The sequence below is a fragment of the Mercenaria mercenaria genome, chromosome 6, assembly GCF_021730395.1.
Source record: "Mercenaria mercenaria strain notata chromosome 6, MADL_Memer_1, whole genome shotgun sequence".
Classification (NCBI taxonomy): Eukaryota; Metazoa; Mollusca; class Bivalvia; order Venerida; family Veneridae; genus Mercenaria; species Mercenaria mercenaria.
This window is the reverse complement of record NC_069366.1, coordinates 2,016,121-2,037,755: the sequence shown is the minus strand read 5'-3', so window position 1 is coordinate 2,037,755 and position 21,635 is coordinate 2,016,121. Positions and strand designations below refer to the sequence as shown.

General features: G+C 34.8%; 1 protein-coding gene across 6 annotated transcripts in view; it reads left to right on the top strand.

Annotated features, from left to right (window-relative positions):
- The window catches only part of LOC123549745 (protein MTSS 2-like), an 88,922-nt gene that overhangs the window by 16,853 nt on the left and 50,434 nt on the right, over nt 1–21,635 (top strand). The window lies entirely within an intron of this gene.

Below are 21,635 nucleotides of genomic sequence, written 5' to 3'. Positions count from 1 at the left end.
CAACCCCTGATATATATAAATGGAAGCAAAAATGAGAATATCCCATAGCCTTTAGTTAAATTTAAGTGGTCTACATTTTCAGACATTTCTGTAATAAAAAATTCATCATACTTTTCATTTGCAACTTATTTTCTGTGATATACATAATCCATGTCAGCAAAATGTATGTTATCTAGGTAACATTTGCATTTTGGCTCTTGGGGGAAACCGCAACCCAGCAGGGGTGCTAGAGAAACAAAATCAAATCTTCCACCTGTTGAATACAAGATGTGGAATATGAATGCCAGTTTTCTGATCATTTGTGCATGATTTAACTGCAGGGTAGCAGTTGAGTTAGGAAGATGTGTTCCAGAATCAGTAATTGTTTGTTCTGACATATTAGCTGCATGCTTAGCATATTGTTTAATTTATTAAAGGTTAGTTTATCTTGTTTAGACAGGTGCCCTTTCATGAACCTGTAAATTGATAACAGAAGAGCAATCAAAATATACAAAACAATGATTGCTGAGTGATGCAGTTTCTAAGATAAAACCTCTGTATTTAAATACTGTAATATTATTAATACCCAGCTAAACAAAACAGAAAACAAATTCTGCAGATAGAATGGTCCCATGCAAAGTAGAAATTGGTAGGACAGGAAGTCGGATTTTCCTGTTTTTGAGGTACCAGTCTACCAGTCTGTACAATCGTGTGGTTAGAACTGGAGTAACAGTATTTTATAATACAGACTTGCATGTCTTACAAGATTTATTACTTTAGTATGACATCATTCACTGCATTCTTGAGGGAAAGGGCTATTTACATAATATAATTATACTCATGATTTGTCCTTTACCATGTGTGTTTTTCTCTAGAAAAGCAGTGTTTAACAGAAAAAAACTTGATATGAGTATGTATATTTGCATAGATATTGTCCATAAAACATGATATAGCCAATTGTTCTTGCATTGTTTACATACAGAAATGTATGTGTTTACATAAAGCTGCCACTAGACTAGTAAATTGACATATGGGCAACTTACAAGAATGTAAGTGAGTTTTTAGTTGCAGAAGGTACCAGAAACAGCTCGGTACCAAATTTTCCATATACATGTACTTTATCCATTTCTTTTGGTACATGTCTACTTTTAATTTTGTTTGAAGAATAAGTGTTCTGAAGTTTCATTCAATGATTTCCTATTCCGATGACATACACTTGACTACAGATCCACTCCTTGCTCTTAAATATATTTGCATGTTAACTGTTAAATAGCTGCTTTTTTGGTATTAATATAAAGAACACCTTACTACATCAAGTGTTAATTGTGGTAATAAAGTGGGTGACATGCCATTAATATCTTCCTAGATGAGTAAAGGAGGTGTCTCAATTTTCACCTTATAGTCATAGCGCTCCTTTGATACCACAAACCTGTGAAATGAAGGTGTGAACTGTTGTGCAGAAAACATGACCTACAACTTGCATTTTGGGATGATAATCGTTTTGTGCATATTTATTATAAATTGATATTTGATGCGCAAAAGACATGATTTATGAATAATGAATATGCCTTGAATTTTTTTTTTCGGGAAAATAAATTTTATTCACATTCCATGTTCTTGTCATATTATTCATGACAATGTACTGTTTCGGTTTGTTATGCAAAGTTGCCCTTTAATGACAGTATTATTCATTATTCATTTAAATACTTAAAAAATCAGGTCAGCTTGTGTCATTCTATTGTAGTCTTATGAAATGACTTCCGCAAACATTTTATACTGACAGTTTTCACCTGGATATTTTAAAAGATATTTTGAAGCAGTGTGAGATAAAGTCCAGGTACCCCAACTCAAATTGACACACTATTTTTCATTTGATAATGAAGAATGTTATGATGATGATGATGATGATGATGATGATGATGTAGGGAAAAAAACTTTTTTTTTTTCAGAAAAAAATGGAGATGAATTTATAGCAAAGGCCATCTCACATTCATTTTGACATTATATAGCAAATATGAAAAAGACGTTGTGTGTGTTCATGAAATGAAACTGAAAATAACATAATGTCTTTCTGATCAAGCATTTGAACATTTCATCTCTGTTGCTTTAGTAACATGGCTACCTTTGGACTAGGTAACTCTTTGTTATTGTCAAATTCCTTTGTTGCATGAATTTTTATTTTGAGATATGAAGATATATAAAGATATATTTTTTTGAGTGCACTAAGGAACAAGGTAAATTGTTGTGTTTCACTGATTTCATTCAGGATTATTAAACATGATAGAGCAGTCTAAGCCTTATGATCTGTGGTATGAATAAGGCATTAGTTGCATACAGATTCAGAGAACAATATCAAGTCAATATCATTAAAAGGAAAGAAAATGGTAAAAAAATGTCTAGTCAAAAATAAGCTGGTGTCAGCAATATATTTCAAAGGTAATGTCCTTAAGCTGTGTTACGAGGCCATTGCAGCCTCTTATGTTCGCTTGTTTCGCATAAATTATTACATCTCTACATCCTTTGGTGTCTTCCTTTTCATTGTTGTGACAGCAAAAAATTAGTGTAGGAATAATTCATGATACGATGGAGGAAATGAGCGGTATTATGTCGGAGTTTAGAAATAAATAGCGCTGCGTGATGCTGTATTTCATTAAGAATTCTATATAAAAGCGTTTCATCCGATATGGGCAAAAAATGGAGATTGATATAAATTTGGAAGAGGTCTTTTCAAATTTTCAAGTGCAGTATTATACAACTACACTTCATTTAAGAGATTGGACTTTTTTGACATATTTGCCGTGTTTAAACTGTCGAAGATTCAAAATAAAAATTGAGAATTGTTGGAAGAAATTACTTGCAGTTGTCATGTCTTTATGTGTGTTTCACTTGATTCTGGTACATAATAACACAATAATAATGCATGCGTTTCCCATAGGTTTTGGCAGGGGCGAACATTAGCCCCAGTCCCAATGCCAAATATGCCTGTATTTTCCAAATCTCAAACGAAAATTTTCAGTTTTTGTGTGTATGGTTTGCCGAAATGTACTTCTGATGTATATGTAGAGATGGTAGCAAGATACTTGCATACATTATACCTCATATAATCATAATGAGGACACATCAGTCAGCAATCTCAGTAAGTGAGATCTCTATTAACCCTTAGCTAGCTAAATTTCTAAAATGGACTGGTCCATCATTCAATTTGGGCAATACCATTTATTATTCAAAGGGGTGTTCACTGAAAATTTACTGACTGAATAGCGAACAGTGCAGACCATGATCAGACTGTACGGATGTGGAGGCTGATCTTGGTCTGCACTGGTCGCAAAGGCAGATTCACTTGCTGCCAGCAGGCTGAAGGTTAAACCTTGCAGCTTTCTTCCTTTGAATATTTATTACAAGTTTTAAGTTTTCTTCCCAGAAGTGGCATATTGAATTTTTTTGCTATTTTTGGCAAAAACACTGAAAAGGTAAAACAATGTTTCACTTTTGATGTATCAGAGCATCAGGTTTCTTATATATAATCTAAAAAAGTAAATTTTGTATAATTTTTTAGTAAAGGACATTCTGTCACTGTGCTCAAATTTCAGCACTGCATTTGGGAAATTTTAATGTGTTCACATCATTTTTTGTCCTCAAATACACTGAAGAATTATTTTTTATGCAATTTTAAAACTGTTATAATATTATGTTTCTAATCTGTTATAATCTTGCTCCTAACTAAATAAAGAAATAACAATTACTGATTTCTATCGAATGTTTATATATGTTTACAGCGATATGATTATTTATATACATGTTCTCATACCATGCTTCGTTGTGCAATCAATTTGATCATGTTCAGGTTTCAAGTTACCTTGCATGTACTGGAGGTATGTGGGTGGCGGGTGAAGGTATACTGTTTGGGCATGATTGCAGGAGTCAAAGAAAGTGGTGGGCTTTAATTCCACATATACAAAAGTGGCTGTTTGTAACTTATGATTGGTTCTATACATGGTAGAATGGTATAAAAAAACATGTACCATCTGCAGCTTTTGGCTACACCACTGTATTAACGGCTACACCACTGTATTAACAGTTCAAAGAACTTTTGAAATTCAATCCAAGGCTGTCTGGTTTATAATCTGTCTACTTTACTATGATAAATGGTTATAATTAGCTTTTGAATTATTGAAAAGTGTTGAATCAAATCAGTACAATGTTTATATACTGTATAAACCTCCAGATAAATGCATTTTTCTATAGGTGGGTGTGAGAGGGGAAGAAGGGGGGGGTTTAAATTTTGAAGCCCAGTTTCCAAAAAATATTTTTGTAAGTGAATAGTGCTATAAATGAATGATAATAGTTAAGACTACATTTGACATTGCTACCGTCTTTTGTACCAAACATAAGTACAATTACAGTGTTCCTTTGTACATGCTGTTTTCAGATTGAATAAAAAGTATTGGCTATGTATAAATAGCACCTTTAAAAAAATCCATCAACAAAGTTTCTTTACTACTAAGATGGTGTCCTTATTTATTTGAAAATTTTCCTGTTATTTGTATCCTAGCAATGTATCTTAGAATACTGATATTCAAAGGGCTTTTTCCTGTTTATGTCAGTAAGTAAATCTAAAGGCACTATTATGTTCATTCTCAAAGGAAAACATTGCTAGATTTCCCAGCAATTCCAAGTTAAGTTGCTTTTTTGCTTCTAGACTATAAAACACATAAAACACAGGCAGTGAGTGTTATGTTTGGTGTGATAAAGTCTGGCTGACTCACACAAGCCCCAGGAATCCTGTGTTTTGTTTTATGTGAAAGATATTCATGCAAAAGTTTCATATTGTGTTGCCTCTTAAAACTTATATTGTGAAGTACTTGAATTAAGAAACAGAGTTAATCAATTACTTAAAGCTGTATTTCAGGTTCGTTCTCTGCCTGGAAAAACTTTATACAAAAAAGTATTTTTTTCCAAGTTTTACATGCTGCAACATTTATACTAATAGTCAATTACTTTTGTTTAAAATTCACTACTATTCCAGTGAGACATGAATTTGTTTTGTTACAAATCTTTTTAAAAGCTAATGAGAGCTTTCTGTGTTGGTTGGCATTTAATTTTATGGATTGGCATATCCGTGAATTCCATGCAAATAATAGTCCCTCGTGAATATGTGTAAATGTATGGTATTGCAAAATTTTATGCAAAACTTAAACATTAAAGATATTACGATAAAATTATTGCGATACCAAGTTTTATGTATTTTTCGTCATAAATCACGGAAACATTTGACGTTATGCGGTAATAATTATTCTTTCATTACACCATATAAATAAACACTTCAAAACAAAATCATTGTAAGGAGTAACAATAAAATAATCATTGTCAGAAAACATCCTAAAGGTAAATCAAAAAGTGGTCAAATATTCAATTGAAAATTTGTAAGTAAATGAAATGGGATTGAATTTGATTGATTTATTCTTGACATTATTTGTCCGTTATGTTGGTTATATTTGTCGGTTATGTTGGTTACAAAAGAATTGTTTGATATTTTTGTAGACCTTTCAGCTTCATTTATTTTTTATTTTCGACTTAAAAATCAGTTATATTATGAGGCAGGTTTGTATATAAGCATTTTTATGGAATTTTGACAGTAAAGATGCTGTTACTTTGAAAACTTTGCCATAAAGTTACTCTTTTTAATGGCTTAGTAACTGTAGAAACATGACAGAAAAAATGAAAATACAAACGGTAAAATAGGTTGATTTCATGGGCATTAGATTTTGTTGTTTCATTACCCTTGAGCCTCGCAGCTGGTGGCAAGTCATTCTGCCTTTGCGGCCATTGCAGACCAAGACCAGATGTGCAGGCTGATCTTGGTCTGCACTGTTCACTATTCAGTCAGTAAATTTTCATTGAACACCCCTTCGAATAATAAATGGTACTGCCTAAATTGAATAATTGACCAGTCCATTTCAGAAATTTAGCAGGGTAAAGGTTAAAGACAACTATTTTGTGGGGACATGAATTTCAAATTTCCTAGATGGAACAAATAAAAGATTTGCCTGTTAGTCGGGATTTCATTTTCATAGATGTCATGGTTACATCAATCCATGAAAATTCTTCCCCACCAATATTAACCTTTAGCCTGCTAAATTTCTAAAATGGACTGGTCCATCATTCAGTTTGGGCAGTACCATTTATAATTCGAAGGGGTGTTCACTGATCATAGTCTTCAGTGTTTGCTAATTTCAGTCAGTAAATTTCAGTGAACACCCCTTTAAATTATAAATGGTACTGCCCAAACTGATGGATCAGTGCAGGCTGATCTTGGTTTGCACTGGTTGCAAAAGCAGACTCACTGCCAGCAGGCTGAAGGTTAATGATTTCACAGTAGCTGTTTTCAACAGTGTCATAAAGGAAGCTTATTCAAGAACCTTCAGTTTTTAATTCTGTTTGAAAAATTAAATCAAAGATTGTTCATTGACAATTCGTAGACTTGAAGTGGGTGTTTCCGTGACACTGGTAGTTGTTCAATAAATTTAGAAATCTGAAAGATAGCTCAATTAATACCCACTTCAACACAGGTCAGTGGCATGAAAGCAGCATTCAGTGTTTGTTTATACACAATTTAAACGGGCTTGCTTTGAAATTAAAAGTTCAAGAGTGGCAATCAACATTCATTGATGTGATTAGTTTCATGATAAAGATGTCATACCTAAGGACTTCGGACAGAGAAAAGCAACCATCTGTAATTTATAAACTCTTAGTTAAGTTATAGTTCAGCTAAGACAAGCTCTTTCCTTGCTTGGTCCAAGAAATGGGAATTAAGACTTCATTTCATACATGTACCTGTAATATTTGGTACTCTGGGTACTTGTATGTAATGTACTGCCAAAGAACATAACTTTGACCATGCTGTAATGTTATAAAATGCAGTTATTGGTCATTTTCAAGATAATCAGTTAGACTGACCGCTAAGCTTTTAACCCTGCATGTTTTTCATTGGAACCAGATTTTGAATATTTTAAACTACAATACCATTTATTTGTTTTAGTCAATTTTAAATGAGCTTTAAGTATAGTTGGGTTCTCCAGTATCCATTTTTCTGCATAGTCCGGCATCAAAGGTTTTCTAATTCCATAGTGCATTTAGTTTTATGTTAAAAGCAGATAAAGCATCTGTCCAAATAGAAAATGTGCTATTCCAAAATTGTTAGAAAACTTCAAATGTTGCACATGAACTAGACTAGCCACTAGACTGAAAATAATATATTTCTACATTTTTCCTTTTTTGACGAATTTAATTTCATAGAGACAAAAGCCAGTCTATTTTAGAAATTTTCACAGAGGAATGATGTTGAAATTATCATGATATTGGACATAGAATATAGACTGGCTCAGTTCACTACATTTAATCATAAAAATGTAAAAAAAGATATATCATAGTCTAAGAGCTAGTCTACACATGAACTTATACTGTCATAGTCATAAAGGGAGGTAATTCTTTAAAAAAAAAGATTTGATTAAATATTAGTTTCTACTATGTAAATCAAATAAAGAAAAAAACCTTTGAAAGATATTTGAAATATTAGTTACTGAAAATGGGAAATAGCAAGAAATTAATATCTCTTGACTCACTCTCAGAGCTTAACCAGTATGCCAGAAGTCACTCTCTTTAAACAGGAAGATAGCAAGTGTGTGTGGGTGTGGGGATGGAGGGGGTCCTTGTGCTGTAAAGTGTCATCCTACCTGTCCATCCGTCTGTAGATAGTAGGTGACTTTGCAGACTGAAGACTGATGTATATATAATATACAGCTGATTTTCACCTTTATACTAGAATCTATGCTAAAAAATTCAACAGGTTCTTGGCTAGGTGATTAGTGAACTTTATGTTGAGGTGAGGAGGGAAATCCAGTTAACACCACCAGTATGGTACCCAAGGGTATTGTGGTATGTTTCAGAATGTTGCTCTATGTGACGATGCTAATTACAGAAAGTATATTCCAGTTAACAGGTTGTTTCCACTTGGTGCAACATGTACTTTGGTATTATTTAAGCTTTCTGGTTCATTTTGTAAAGAGGCTTTTGTTAGAACTTGGACTTCCTAGCTTAGAGCCTTTCTCCTAGTAATTGCAACAAGGTCACATGCACTTTCATACAATAATGACATTTTAGTGATTCACTGTCCTTTTCATTATAGAGACTGGTCAGTGTATTGATGTCTTTGTTTGTAGCTGAAATGACCACAGCCCATAATGCATCACTGATAATCCCCCATAATGCTTCAGTGATAATTTCCCATAATGCAACATGTGTCAGCTTGTATGAGAATTTATGGGATAAAACAGGAAATTGTGGATGTTTCTTGTAATGATTTTTAACCAGGTTTTCAACGAAAACCTGAGTTATTAGATTGGGATATGTTAACCAGGTTTTCAACAAAAACCTGAGTTATTAGATTTGGGTATGTCGTTGGTCGGGCGGGCGGATGGGCGGTGGCGTCAAACTGGTGTTTCCAGTCAATAACTTTTGTTTTGGTAAAGATATTTGAATAAAACTTGGTATGTATGTAGCTTATATCAAGACAAAGGCTGGGATTGATTTTGGGGTTTCTGGGGTCAAGGTCAAGGTCACTGTTACTTAAAAATAGCAAAAGGGTTTCCAGTCAATAACTTAACTTAGGAATGAGCTATCGTGATGAAACTTGGTGTATAGAAAACTTATATAAAGTTGTAGCTTGGGATTGAATTTGGGGTTTCTGGGATCAAGGTCAAGGTCATTGTTACTAAAAATAGGGTTAGGGTTACTGTTAGGGTTTAGGGTTAGGGTAAGGGTTGTGCTTTAAAGTGGTGCACTGTGATTCAGTATACTTTTTTATTCTAATGAAAAGTGTTGAAAACCTGGTTTCTTGGCATTGCCGCGTTTCTTGTTTTGGGTCTGTTTTAAAGGTTCAAGATGGTTGAGATAAAAACAAGTTAGTTGCCATGATGATTTGACAAATACATAATTATGATATGCCTTATGTCCTCCAGTTCTTATCCATTGGACATGTTGTTAGTTATATACATGCAATAAAACACTGAGTGCTCAACATGTAAATGGTTGAGCAAAATGCCTAAGTTGTCCAGGGTTCTGAGCAATCCAGATACAGAAAAATATAAGGAAATGACAATATGCTAATGAAGCACTCAGTTTTTCGATGTACCTGTTTTAGCTAGATCAAATTACTGCTGTAATGGAATCCTAAAAACACCATCAGAACATTACTGAACTTCTGCTGAAAATTGGTGTAAGATCAATAGTTCTTGAACTGAAAAAATGGTTTCTCTAACTTAAGAAAACTAAAAATATGAACATCCAAAGAGATTTGTTTGCTAGCATATTTGTTTTTTTGTAAGAGAGGACAAAGTAGAGGCCTGATAAAATCTTAGAGTTGTTGACTACCGGTATCTCAGTATTGTATCTTTTAGGTAATTTAGACCTGGCATGTATGCAAAGTATAGTTTGCTCTTAACCAAATATAATGTATATGTTTTAAGAAATGGTTACCACTTTGAAGTGGCTGTTTTCTGTGATAACACAAATTAGCACCAATACTGATTTAGACATTCCTGGTTTTCAGGATTAATCTGTAGTTGTACCAAGTATACTTAAGATTTTTGCAAATTTTTGTCGGGCTGTTTTACATTTCGTAAATGCTTTATTAAAGGTCCATTACTAAGAGAAAGTGAGTTGGCAATTTTTTTCATAGCCAGTGCATAGACTTCTGCAAGACACTAAATAGTGAAGATTGGCAGGTCAAAATTTACAGAAGGTCTTTGGAACTCAAAGAAATGTATGTGTATTATGTTGAAATTTGAATGAATTGACAGAATGACCCCCCAGGTCTTTTTAACTTTCTTCATACTTTATAGAAAAATAATTGTACATATACTGCGATTTATTTCAAATTTCTACATACCAACTTTCATTTTCCAATAAAATGAAATAGTTTCTGTGCTTTTTAAAAGAAATTAAAATGTTCACTTTCCTTAGTATTGGACCTTTAAGTATATTACTTTTCAGACGAAAAAAAAAAACTGCCCTGAAACAATTTTGATATATATATTGATACTTGTGTCATAAACTACTTTATGATTTGTTATATTATTACATTTTGATTTCAATCTTTATGGTGTGATGAACATTATATCTGGAAATTTTGCCATAAAACTTCATGAATCATAACTTTCTTAAAGCTAATATTTTCTGATGCACCTTGTCAATTTAATGGTGTTAATGGCTGGTTTTATAACTTTCTACTTGCAAAACTTTCGTTTACTTGGCCTAAATTCAATTTTCTTACAAGCAAGCACCTGACGACTTCTCCGCATGTAGTTTGGAGGGCAATGATTGCCCAGCAAGCACCTGACAACTCCCCATGTAAATAGGAGGGCAGTGATTGCCCAGCAAGCACCTGACAGCTTCTCCGCATACAGTTAGGAGGGCAGTGATTGCCCAGCAAGCACCTGACATCTTCTCCACATGTAGTTAGGAGGGCAGTGCTCGACCAGCAAGCACCTGACAGCTTCTCCGCATGTAGTTAGGAGGGCAGTGATCGACCAGCAAGCACCTGACAGCTTCTCCGCATGTAGTTAGGAGGGCAGTGATCGACCAGCAAGCACCTGGCAGCTTCTCCGCATGTAGTTAGGAGGGCAGTGATCGACCAGCAAGCACCTGGCAGCTTCTCCCATGTAGTTAGGAGGGCAGTGATCGACCAGCAAGCACACAGCTTCTCGCATGTAGTTAGGAGGGCAGTGATTGACCAAAGAGACAATACTAGATGGAGGGTTCTGGGATTTTTTAAGTTGCCTGCTGCTGTTTGTTGATTTGTCAAGATGTTTCCGCATTCATTATATGTTACTGTTTGACCTGCAGTTTTGCATGTTGTTGACCAGCTTAGCACCTGACAGCTTCTCCGCATGTAGTTAGGAGGGCTGTGATCGACCAGCATTAGCACCTGACAGCTTCTCAGCATGTAGTTAGGAGGGCAGTGATCGACCAGCAAGCACCTGACAGCTTCTCAGCATGTAGTAAGGAGGGCAGTGGTCGACCAGCAAGCACCTGACAGCTTCTACACATGTAGTTAGGAGGGCAGTGATAGACCAGCAAGCACCTGACAGCTTCTCCGCATGTAGTTAGGAGGGCAGTGATCGACCAGCAAGCACCTGACAGCTTCTCCGCATGTAGTTAGGAGGGCAGTGATTGACCAGCAAGCACCTGGCAGCTTCTCCGCATGTAGTTAGGAGGGCAGTGATTGACCAGCAAGCACCTGACAGCTTCTCAGCATGTAGTTAGGAGGGCAGTGATTGACCAAACAGACAATACAAGATGGGAGAGGTTCTGGGATTTTTTTAAGTTTGCCTGCTGCTGTTTCTGTTGATTTGTCAAGTGTTTCTGTTCATATAATGTTACTGTTTACCTGCAGTTGTTTCTGTTTGCTGAATGTTACAGTTCATTTGCAGCTGTTGTTCACATTGTAACTGTTTACCTGTTTGTTACTGTTTCTGTTTGCCTGTTGCTGTTGTTGTTTACCTGTTGTGTTGTTGTTTACTTGTTGTTGCTGTTGTTGTATATTTGTTGTTGCTGTTTGTGTTTACCTGTTACTGTGCTGACACTTTCTGCTAATGGTTGTTCTAATAAATGTGATTTTGATATTAATATATTTTTCCTTCAGTTTTCAAAGCTTATAGAGTGTCTTTCTTAATAGGTTTTCTGAATATTGTCAGACAAATTACGTGTAAATGTAAACACTGATATTAAAAGCCTTTTGTCAAGACTTCAAAATATTTGCCAGGTTGAAATGGATTTTGTATTGACCATCTTAATGTAAGATGTGAAAATTCTTTCATGGATTCTCTAACAAAGTTTTTTTGTTTTGTGCTGGTATTAAACAGACTGATCAATATTTTAAAGGTTATATAATTTTTTTTCAAGAATTCATATTCCCAGGAGAAATGTTTTATAAGAGATGTGTGTCTTAGACAGTAATAAAGCTTGAAAACTGTCTTTCATACAGAAGAATACATTTCGCAGAGCACAATTTGATCAGCAACTTGACAAACAGTAGGAAATATTTTGTTTTTTTTCCCCCCTGTGTTTGTTTCTTTTTCATTCATAGTTGCCTGTGAAATATCAGCTTTGCACATTATAAAGATAGCATCACTGGACTCATAAGTCACATGAAAACACTTAAGCAAGTTAAGCACAAAGTCATGCAGAAAATTACACTCATAGAGAGACTTCACTTAGCCTATTCACTCATTTCAACATTTGATATATTCAGCTCTTAAGCAAAGGGATTTTCAGAATGTCACAGAAGTCAGACAACTAATGCCACTTTCTGAATATCAGATAAGTCCAATCAAATTTAGTAGAGGTAGGCATGGCAGACCAGAATAAGTTGAAGTGTAAGAAAGAAAGATTCTTAAGGTCAATGCAAAGGCAGTGTAGAAGTATGTCGGACATTTGCAGTCAAAGAATATGAAGATGTTTTAAGAGAAAACAACAAATGGTAGAGCTAGGCAAAGGAAAGAAAGAAATGTCAAAGAGAGCCAAACTCAAGACAGTGGAAGATATTCAAGTGAATCAAGGCTGTACTGGACAATGGAAGGGACCAAAGCCAAAGTAAGAGAGCCAAAATAAATCCAGGTAATTGATGGTGAAGCAAACATACAGGAATGCCAAAGTAGCTACAGCAAAGATACAGTAATGCCAAAGTGGCCAAAGCAAAGATAAAGAAATGTCAAAGAAGCCAGAGAAAAGATACAGGAATGCCAAAGTATCCAAAGCAAAGATAAAGAAATAACAAAGCAAAGATAAAATGATGCCATAGTAGCCAAAGCAAAGATGCAGGAATGCCAAAGTATCAAAAGCAAAGATAAAGGAATGCCAAAAACAAAGTTAAAATCATGCCATGGTAGTCAGAGGAAAGATTCAGGAATGCCAAAGTATCAAAATCAGAGATATAGGAATGCCAAAACAAAGGTAAAATCATGCCAAATTAGCCAAAGCAAAAATAAAGGAATGCCATAACAAAGATAAAATAATGCCATAGTAGCCAAAGCAAAGATACAGGAATGCCAAAGTAGCCACAGTGAAGATAAAGGGATACCAAATAAGCTAAAGTAAAGATAAGGGAAGCCAATGTTAGTAAAAGCAAGGATGATGAATTTGTAGCCCAGGATCCTGAACAAAAGTTAATAAAGGTGTATCATGGCAAAAAATGCAGAGATAAGCCATTTTCAAAGTAGTCTTAGTGGGGATAAAACAAGACTCTTCACATCACGACTGCATTAAATGATGTAGATGGAACTGAAGAACTAAACACAAAGCAGTTGAGAATGACATGGTGTAACCAGAGAACCTCAAAGTTCTATAAATAGAAACAACAAATTCATGTTTTAGAAATTGATATTTCCCTAATTTAAGGAAATCCTTTAACAGAAATGCATAAACCACATGTTTGCTGCAGTGAATGCATCCCCTTCATACTGCAATTGAAATATGGACAATATCTTCTATTATTCAAGAAAATGTTGATTCTTGCATTGATTTTACATGTTGATTATAAAATTGATCTTGACGGAGCAGATGCATATTGGAAACAGTCTTTGTAGAAATTGAATGCTATATTGTTTGTTGCATCCAGTGGTGGGGTATCAGATGCCTTGTCAGTTATATTTAAACTGCATTTAGTGTGTATAAATGATTCATGATGCCTTTTGTGCAACTCAGCAAGCTTGTTATTCTATACAATGTTCATTTTTGGATATGGCCTAAATCCCCTTTTCTTTGTTATTTGTATAAAATTTCTTTTTTCTTAAGGATAACATGGTGTAATAGCCATATTTCATATCTTTTAACTGGATGGTAATATTTAAATGGAATTTGGACACTTTAAAAACATTCAAAATTAGAAACTTTTCACCGAGAGATTTTTCAAATTTTATCATTTTTGGGGGAGATAATCGGTATTGAAGTTAACATTGATGCCTATGGGAAATATATAATTTCTTTGATTATGAGAATCTGAACTTGAGTTTCGAGAAAATTTTACGGTAGAAAGCTGCATTATATGATTCACATACAAATATCAAAAAGAAATCAAAAATTCTCCGTAGGGAAAAGGAGAAAATCATGTTTTTCTAGTTTTCAGGGGAGATAACTCATGAAAACCAAAATTAACAGGGGAGGTAATCAAAAGGAATTTTTAAGAACTTCTGTCACTATATAACTTGTCAATATGCACCTTATTTCTATCGTTTGACATTTTTAAAGCTTACATTTTCAAGTTGTATGTATGCTTTTGGTGAAATTGAGGCCTATTACACCATGTTATCCTTAAATAGAAGTTGGTTGTGTTTTTTTCTCTTTGTTACCTCAAACAAGATATTTGTTAATTTCCTGTTACATAAAAGTTGTTTAACCTTTACCCTGCTAAATTTCTAAAATGGTCCATCAGTAAATTTGGGCAGTACCATTTATCATTCAAAGGGATTATCACTGAAAATTTATTGACCGAATAGTGAACAGTGCACACCATGATCAGCTTGCACGTGCAAAGGCAAAATCACTTGTCGCCAGCATGGTAAAGGTTAATACCATGAAACCACTAGAGTTATGGATGACAATTAACAGCCTTGTGCTTGAACAAGATGGTCCATTAACTGAAACATGAGTCCTGCTGTATGAACTATGACACTATGATTTGTATAGAATGAAACAAATTGATCTGTTATTTGATTTTGATAATTTTATAATTTATAATACTGTATTCTTTCCAATAAACACTTTTTTTTTTACTTCATATGGCACCGTCTTTCAGCAGTGGTTGTTGGAGCTGTGTAATGATGTTAAAATGAGCTTTTGGATACCATATATATGCTTACAGCTGACAACCTCACAATATGGGGGAACCAGATACCAGTGCTGATTTCATCACAGCCGACACTTTAACCATACTAATTATTAGGGAACCAGACTTTTTAGATTCCATATCAGTACTTACTTCATCACAGTTGACGCTTGTAAGAACATGAGTTTCTGCATAGTAGTGACTTGTCCATTGCAATTGACAATTTCACCATATGGGGAGACCAGAGTTACAGATTCCATTCCAGTACTGTCGCAACTTCACCATATGGGAAAACAGTTTCTCGATTCCATTCCAGTACTGTCGCAACTTCACCATATGGGGAAACCAGAGTTTCTGGATTTCATTCTACTACTGTCGCAACTTCACCATATGGGGAAACCAGAGTTACTGGATTCCATTCCAGTACTGTCGCAACTTCACCATATGGGTAAACCAGAATTTCTGGATTCCTTACCACTGCAAGTGAAAATTTTACCATATTGGGAGTATTGAACTAATAGAACAAGTATGGTAGAGACAGAATGTCCAATAGGGTGATCAATAATTGTTGGAAATGAAAGCAAGGGCAGTTTAAGATGACCATGTCTGGTGGCAGTTTGCATGTCATTAACTGTAATCTTACACTGGCCAGCTGTTGTCAGAAAGTCATTAACTGGTCTCTAGGGACTTTAGATAGAACCTGTTGATTGGTCAATCTCAGATGGTCAACATCAAAGTGTGTTATATACAGTCCAACCTAGGCAAATTGTGATGCTCCCTTGGCTGATAGCTTTCTATAGGTTTTACTGTATTGAGAAATAGAAGTGTGTGTGTTATTTTTGACTTTTTTTACCAGTTATTATTTGTTACACAAAGTTTTATTTTTGCTGTATATCCAGCCTGAAATGATTGTTTTTAATATTGGCATTATGTTGTTGTTGTTGTTGCTGCTGTTGATCTTTCTAGTTTTGCTCTGTAACTTACTCCTACAGTTGTTGTTCTGATTACTGTCTCTTTCTTTAGATAGAGAGGTCCATGCTGTACACAGATTGAATATTACTTTGTTTTACATTGATGTTGACTAGACTTGTTCTATAATTTTAGTGATTAATCATTACCTTATGGTGATCGATAACAGTATAACCAGTCCAAATTTTTATACAAGAGTGTTGTTTATTTTGATTTAAATAGAAAGTATTGGATTGTTGCATGTTTGTAACCCACTTATCTAGTCCAACAGCTTGCATTTAATGATACTGTTTTTGATGTTGTAAAAAGATATAACCATTAAGTTGTTATTATCAGATTTATATCATGGGTGGAGTGCTAATAAGCTGCTGAATCAACTTCCACATGTGTAACAAAGTCTTACTTTACAAACTGTTGAGAGTTTTCTTCACTGTCTAGACCTATGTGGTTCTGGGACAACTTGTGCATGAAAAGAATTGGAACCATCGTCTTACCCTTACACCATAGTACAAGTGGTGACTAATAGGATCTGAACACTTGATTGTGTTGCATGTCTGTGTTTCCTGCAGGTATAAAAGTTTTGATTCCCTAAAGTCATATTTTAATTTCAATGTGAACCAGATGTGAAACTAAAATATTTAAGTTCTGTTATAGCACCATATAACCTGTACTGTTGATGCCCTGTAAAAACCCATGTCAAATAAGTTCACATCTGAATAATGCTTTATTGAAGGCAGTAACAACACTGAACTATGTCTTTTACCAGATACTATTATGGATTATAACCTATCATTGAGACCCAAAGCTGATAACTCTGAACTATATGCTGTTTTACATGCAACAGATTTTGCAGGAACATCTGTAGAAATTTACGAAATTGGCAATTTCCAAAATAATGTACAATGTATAAAAGAAATGGATAGCTTCATTATTTTAAGTATGGAAGTCTCCGTGTATGGAAGTCTCCGTTTGGAATCCAAGGGAAAGTGGACGCTTTAGTTTTTAGCAGTCAGACAGTGAATGTTATCAGTTTTAGAGTTTTTTTTTACATGCATTGTAAAATAAATGTACTAAACAAATGAAATATATACAAATAAATCACATCATTGGATGTTCCAAATTCTGGTGTTTTTTCTGTTGAAGCCAAACTTTGATATTCTTTGTCTAGAGGTCTTACATATTTTTCAGGTCACGTTGGTTGAAGGTGGTGTTATTTTTGTGTAGTTTGTGACTGGAAGGAAACACTATAGGAGTGTTTGAAGGGTCAGCTGTTGAAAGCTTCTTCCTGTACTCAAGTACTAACATGGATTCTTACTTCCTAGTACTTGAATTGTAGATTTTATTCATGACTTTGATTGAAGTATGCATGTGCTCCAGTTTTTATAGTTATAAATATGATATGAAAGTTTGTCCTGTAGAGATTCTCTTTTGAAACCAATTCTGGAATGTTTTTTCCAGAGGAGAGATGTAGAAAAAATTGTGGTGTTTGTTTGTTTGACATGACTTATATACTGTTTAAAACAGTATTCTAGTTATGTACTTTATAACATAACTGTCCCTCTTTTGTAGAAGGAAAATAAAATGCACTTTTCTCAAAATAAGCTATTTCCTAGTTTACAAAGGCAGGGCCTCTCCCATTTTCTTGATTGAAAACCATATTGTTACTTAGAAATATTGTATTAATTTTTACACTGCTTAGTAACCACTACATAAAACTGTACATTTGGACATTCGTAATATGTGTTCTTTAGAAACAAGTCAAAAACAATTATTGCCATGCCACCCCTGTTGTGCACTAGATGAATTTTATTGATTTACATGAATAGATCCAAGATAAATGATGTTAAACCAGTGTGCAATTCTGCTGATTTGTGGCCTCTTTACTTAATGCAGTACCATAATGCTAATGAGCTATTTACTGTATATACCTCTGAAAGCTTTGTGGCACTGAAGGTCAAAACTATTTCTTATTTTAAAAGGGGAATAAAGCAGATATAGCAATTTATGGTGAATGTGTTTTGCAAGTAAGGCACAGATATGGCAGTTTATGGTGAATGTGTTTTGCAAGTAAGGCACAGATATGGCAGTTTATGGTGAATGTGATTTGCAAGTAAGGTTCAGATATGGCAGTTTATGGTGAATGTGATTTGCAAGTAAGGCACAGATATGGCAGTTTATGGTGAATGTGATTTGCAAGTAAGGCACAGATATGGCAGTTTATGGTGAATGTGATTTGCAAGTAAGGCACAGATATGGCAGTTTATGGTGAATGTGATTTGCAAGTAAGGTTCAGATATGGCAGTTTATGGTGAATGTGATTTGCAAGTAAGGCACAGATATGGCAGTTTATGGTGAATGTGATTTGCAAGTAAGGCACAGATATGGCAGTTTATGGTGAATGTGATTTGCAAGTAAGGTTCAGATATGGCAGTTTATGGTGAATGTGTTTTGCAAGTAAGGCACAGATATGGCAGTTTATGGTGAATGTGTTTTGCAAGTAAGGCACAGATATGGCAGTTTATGGTGAATGTGTTTTGCAAGTAAGGCACAGATATGGCAGTTTATGGTGAATGTGATTTGCAAGTAAGGTTCAGATATGGCAGTTTATGGTGAATGTGTTTTGCAAGTAAGGCACAGATATGGCAGTTTATGGTGGACAGTTCTTAGATATGTGAAGTGTCCTGATTGTGATGTTCCATTAGTGATGTTACTCTCTTAATATCCTGCATTCAGCTTACAATTTGTAGTTTCCTGGAAACCAGAAATTGAACTGGAAAAGAGGGATATTGACCACTGTCTGGACATTACTGAGATTAACCCTTTGAGCTTCTAAACAACTTCCTTCCATCCAAATTAACTGGTTAAATTGATTTTCTCATCTTTCTGATTGCCTGTGTAGCAAAATTTCAACTAAAATTATATTTGCTTCTTTCAGGTCTTGTCATTTATATAATGAACTGTAGGTAGGTAGAAAATGTACACTATGTACTTGTAACTATGTACTTGTAGGAAGTGCAAAACTTTTATGGAAATACAAAAAAAAAAATGTTTGAAAATGCTTAGGCCAAATTTTATTGAAATAAGCAATGCTTTGAATTTTGACACATGAGATTATAATGAATTCCACACATGCAGCATCTATCATAGAAATGTTAAATCTTAGCCTGTTTGGACAGTGGTTGTTGGCATAGACATGGGATCATTTGCCTAGTGACCAGTGGGTTTATTCTGTTCTTATCCCTTATGGTAATTACTTAATAGTTGCCAGTTTTGTAGGTGTTATTATAAATCTGACAAAAATACAACAGTCAGTCAGTGCCAGGTTTCAATGTTTGGAGGTTTGTCATAATAGCCCTGCTGTTGAAAGTAAACAAATTCAATGTTGCCTTGTGTAAGAGTGGCCTCTAAATATTCAGTTTTGTAATGCATGCTCATGCCTGTTTCAGTACACAAGGCTGCTTCATCATGTTGATATTTTTAGGCATGCTTTAAATGATTTACATGACAGCCTTGCACATGCCTCAAAGAGATTTTAGAGCAACTGTTTTGCTGGAATTAACTCTCAGTCTTCACACCTGGATGCAACTCATCTGTTCAGGTGCTGTATAGTGGAGTAAGTTTGAGAATTGAAAATGGTAGCAAATCTCCTCTACAATTAACCTTCAGCCTGCTGACGCAGTTGGTTGTGCCTTTGTGAACAGTGTAGACCAAGATCAGCCTGCACATCCCTGACAGCTGATCATGGTCTGCACTGTTCACTATTCAGTCTATAAATTTTCAGTGAATACCCCTTTGAATAATCAGTGGTCCTGCCCAAATTGAATGATGGACCAGTCCATTTTAGAAATTTAGCAGGGTATTTAAGGTTAAATATGGCAGCAAATCTCCAAATTAAATATTGATTGCATTATTCTTGTTTATATTTGCAGTTGGTGGCTAAAGTGAACAGATTAAGCCTAATGAATCTGAAAAAAAGTCAAATTTATTGGAAAAAACAATTCTGTGAAAACAATACCTCGGAAGCAAAAACCATTTTACATGAATTTAACCTCAAGATGAACCATGGGTAGCTTTTTGAGTTTCTGAAAATACAGGCAAAACACATAAAACAGCAGATTGTTGATAGGTTTTATGGTTCAGGTGGGAATTTCTCTCTGGACATCACTCCATAACCATTGATATACTGGTGTTTGTGGAAAAGAAAACACCTTGCTATCAGGGATTAATGAGGAAAAGTGTTGCTGTGTGTAAAAGATTTATACATGACGAAAAATAAAATTTACTGGTTATAAACAAAGTTTCTTTAGTTTTAAATAATGTTTTAGTACAGTTTGCTTGCTGGTGTCAGCCAGACCTTTGGGCTAAGTTAGAAGGGGTTACAGTTGAAAGAGATGTTATATTTGAAAAACCAAATTTTCAAAAAAAAAAATTTAAAAAATGAAATATCGCATGCGATCATATTCTGTTGGTATTATGTTTTTTTTTTAATATAAAGGCTCCCACTTACTGCAGGTAGACACAAAATATGTCATTTTGACAGTCATGATAAATGGTATATAAATTTGTATATAATATTTTCTCAATGTGTTATTGTAGGTGATGTATCACTGATATAAAGAAGGATATTTAGATAGAAGTAATAAATCATAACTATGACTTCCTGTCTGACAGCTAATTGTGTTAGTCCATGACCTTACCTAGCCTTTTACAACATAGTTCATCAGTTTCAAAGGTTTTTGCGACTGATTGTTCTGTAAGGTTACCATCACCTTGGGCAGTTAATTTATTTTTTTTTCGCTTTCTGACTTGCAGAAGACTATGTTCAGAAGTTTTATCCATTTGGTGGGAGTAATAACAGACTTGGACTGTGTTAGTTTCCAGTTCAAGGTCAAGAACATGTAACATGTATAAGTTGTTCTATATATATCTGTAGTCTTTAAGCCTCCAGTAGCTCACTTTGGTCCAAAGGAGCAGGTTTTGGTAAAAGTGTCATATGGCTTCTACCATAACCTTTAGCCTGCTGGCGGTGAGTTATTCTGCCTTTGCAACCAGTGCAGACCAGTCTGCATGGTCTGCACTGTTTGCTATTCAGTCAGTAAATTTTCAGTGAACACCCCATCATGGTCTGCACTGTTTGCTATTCAGTCAGTAAATTTTCAGTGAACACCCCATCATGGTCTGCACTGTTCGCTATTCAGTCAGTAAATTTTCAGTGAACACCCCATCATGGTCTGCACTGTTCGCTATTCAGTCAGTAAATTTTCAGTGAACACCCCATCATGGTCTGCACTGTTTGCTATTCAGTCAGTAAATTTTCAGTGAACACCCCATCATGGTCTGCACTGTTTGCTATTCAGTCAGTAAATTTTCAGTGAACATCCCATCATGGTCTGCACTGTTTGCTATTCAGTCAGTAAATTTTCAGTGAACACCCCATCATGGTCTGCACTGTTCGCTATTCAGTCAACACCCCTTTGAATAATAAATGGTATTGCCCAAATTGAAAGATGGACCAGTTCATTTTAGAAATTTAGCCCGGTAAAGGTTAAAGAAGTTAGTCTGTAGCACTGTTGCTTCAACTAGATGTTTTTAGGGTAGATGGAAGAAGCTCATATTGCCAGATAATGACGGAATATGACCCATTTATCTAATAGTCTTTCTGTCATATCAGCAGAGAAGAGTTTATGAAAGGTAATGAGAAAAACAATCCTGTTTCTTTGCTAAATCACTGGAAAATTGTTTTTTGGTAGGAGTCAAAAAAGTCTTCAGAATTTTTACAATGAAAGATGAGTAGGTTTTGGAAAAT